The sequence below is a fragment of the Schistocerca americana genome, chromosome 5 (genome assembly GCF_021461395.2).
Source record: "Schistocerca americana isolate TAMUIC-IGC-003095 chromosome 5, iqSchAmer2.1, whole genome shotgun sequence".
Lineage (NCBI taxonomy): Eukaryota > Metazoa > Arthropoda > Insecta > Orthoptera > Acrididae > Schistocerca > Schistocerca americana.
In genome coordinates, this window is record NC_060123.1 from 409,629,175 (window position 1) to 409,632,449 (window position 3,275).

The 3,275-nt window shown below is 46.5% G+C and overlaps 1 non-coding gene across 1 annotated transcript; it reads right to left on the bottom strand.

Moving 5' to 3' along the window:
* Window positions 1-862: 862 nt before the first annotated feature.
* Trnas-cga lies at window positions 863-937 on the bottom strand. The gene has a single exon. It is a non-coding gene; the product is annotated as a tRNA-Ser (tRNA).
* Window positions 938-3,275: the final 2,338 nt, after the last annotated feature.

The window sequence follows — 3,275 nt, forward strand, 5'->3', positions numbered from 1 at the left end:
CATCCGACCACCCCTTAATAACCATGCCGACCCTCTGCCGATATGGAACAAAGGCGCAAGAAAATGACGATGATGATGCCGAATTAATACGTCTGGCTGTTAGGTGAAGTTAGAGTTTAGCTTTCAATGATTTTTTTGTTCTACAGGTAGCTGCCTAAATCTTCCGCTCGTTACTTACATCCTTGGCGAGCCGCACAAAAACATTGCCTGACAACAACTGAAGCACTCAAAAGGGGAGGAGGAGGAGACGGAATGAAACTTCTTGGGTTGAGTGTGTACACGATATTATTTAATAATGACGTCGATCCGACCTGCTACTGGCGCATCAGAGACCACAAAGGCCATTAATAGGCGGCTCACAGAAAGGCAGCTGAGCTCCCGGCGCTCCTTGCGAAGACTGCCACTCACCTATGTATACCAACAAGTCCGTTCGCATCGATGTCGGGCACATTCAGCTTGTTACCTCATTGACTGGAGCAGATTTGTCTTCAGTGATGAGTTCCGCTCCAACTGAACCCCGATGACCGGCGAAGACGGGTCTGGAGACTACCCAGACAGCGGTGCGATACCAACCTGGCTGTCACCCACCACATCGCCCGACAACGAAGTGATGGGTGATGGTCTGGGGCATCATTTCGTTTCATAGAAGGACTTATTTATTTATTTATTTATTTATTTCATTAACAGTACAGAGTAACCCACCGCCTTGAAATATAAGGTGGGTCGTATGCTTCTGAATCTAATAGCAAAGACTTCTCATTGTTACAGTCTTACTGGTAAACAGTTGTTAATGCTAGAATGAAATTTTCACTCTACAGCGGAGTGTGCGCTGATATGAAACTTCCTGGCAGATTAAAACTGTGTGCCGGACCGAGACTCGAACTCGGGACCTTTGCCTTTCGCGGGCAAGTGCTCTACCGACTGAGCTATCCAAGCACGACTCACGCCCCGTCCTCACAGCTTTCTTGCAGGAGTGCTAGTTCTGCAAGGTTGGCAGGAGAGCTTCTATGAAGTTTGGAAGGTAGGAGACGAGGTACTGGCGGAATTAAAGCTGTGAGAACGGGGCGTGAGTCGTGCTGCGGTAGCTCAGTCGGTAGAGCACTTGCCCGCGAAAGGCAAAGGTCCCGAGTTCGAGTCTCGGTCCGGCACACAGTTTTAATCTGCCAGGAAGTTTCATATCAGCGCACACTCCGCTGCAGAGTGAAAATCTCATTCTTGATTCTGTTCATGAACATAACACCCACGCATTCCGATAATTCCTTCGGGGTGTGTCGTTCTTTTGTCTTCAAGTGTATTACGAAGATAAAGCTGACGGAATCGAACACTTGATTTACCCGCACCTGTCGTGTCAAATAACTGACGTTCGTGGAACCTATATCTGATAGAGCTAGCAAAAGCAGTTCTGGCCTTACAGGACAGAAAGGATAGGTTACCGAAACTTGGTTTGCGTCTTCCTCAAGGATGTGCTTCGTGTAAATGTGTAAGAGTAGTGGGAGAAATGTCATTTGCTGGTGTTGGTCCAGCCGCGAGCTGTGCGTTAGACGTAAGCTATCTGCCGTGACACATGCGTCACTCCCTGAGCATCTTGCCTACGTAGCTCGACCTTCTTGACAGCCGTGCAGCGCCGACTTTCTTGCTAGCCACTCAGCGAGTCACGCCAAGTTCTCTGTCACTGAGCCAACTGTAGCGCATCGCGTATCTATTTCCGCGGAAGCGTCACGCGTGACATGCCTGCTTACTCACATCGGGAGACTCACGCAAATGCACACTGACACGAAGAAGCCATAGTGAATGGGACAATTAGCGATCAATACCGTTCTTCCAACGAGTTGGGGATACCGTAAAAGAGCTGATTGTGACCACAGCGAAACTTTTAACGTTCTTCAGCTTGCTGCCGCCGTTTAAGGGTCTGCTAATAATGCGCAGTCGCCTATTAATGAGTTGGCAGTAACTATTGTTCTGAGGGCGAATGTTCTTCATGTCGACGCACTTGTCAGTTAGTTCAAAAATGGGACATTCAGTAATGAAATCTACATCTACGTGCATTTTCTGCAAGCTATCATACGGTGCATGGCGGAGCGTATCTTGGAACACTGGAAGTCGTTCCCTACCCTGTTCCACTCGCCGACGTGCGACGGAAAAACGACTACCTACATGCTTCCGCACGAGCTCTGATTTATCGACAATTTCCAAGAATGATTGCCTATCGAACGCGTGGGCTCCTAATGATATATATCTAACGGGCGACTCGACGTCGACACGCGACTCTGGCGGCGCGAGTTTGGATATTGACTAGAGCAACGACAAAAGACTAACGTTTATTAAGTTATAGTTAATAACAATTGAAAGTACGAGTAGTATTTTTACTTACTTTACTCGTCAGCCACGTTTTATTCGTGCACTACTGCTCGTGTTGTGTAAGCTGCCAGCAGCAATTCTTTTTCCCATAACCTGGATACACTCTTGCTATGTCAGTCGAGAGAGAGCAGGAGAGTATCAGTAGGGCAATTTTTCCAGGCAACCACAAGTTGTAGAAATATAGATATCTGAAGAGATATAACATTCCACGCTATATAAACGAGGAGTTAGATTTCGTCACGTGAGGCTCACGGCACTCGAAACTGCAACGCTTTCTCTTATTGCTATTCACACCGGAAACGATAAAATATGTCCCCCTGGCAACGCACTACACGTTTACCATAATTCGCGCCACCAGAATCGTACGGCCGTCATCGAATCGCACGTTCGATATATATCGTTAAGAGCCTCCACGTTCGATAGGCAATCATTCTTGAAAATTACCGATTTATCTTGTCTTCGTGGTTCTTCAGCGAGCTGCATGTTGGTGACAGTAGATCGTTCTGTAGTCTGTTGCGAACGCCGTTACTCTAAACTTTCTCAACAGTCCTATTATTATTACTACAAGCTAACAAACCCGGCATTGCCCAGGTGTTCATTTTGCCAATTTTGTATTAGAAACAAAAACAAAAAAACGAACTGTGATTGTAGTGAAGTATCGAATTAATTTCGTTTCCTTGTATTCGTGCAAACACCCTTGAAATTGTGAAACAGCGGACAGAGAAATATGCACAATTTAAAAATGTAAAAGTACAGTATCCAAACTAAGAAACGTTATCCCGGACAGTTCCTAAACGCTGGGCGCAGCAGCTTCGCTTTGTCTACAACGCCATTTTGTACACGTCTCTATGGTAACGCCTCTTCATAGCTCTGCAGACGGCTGTCGTTTTCGTCTAAAGCTGTTTGCACTTCGCAGT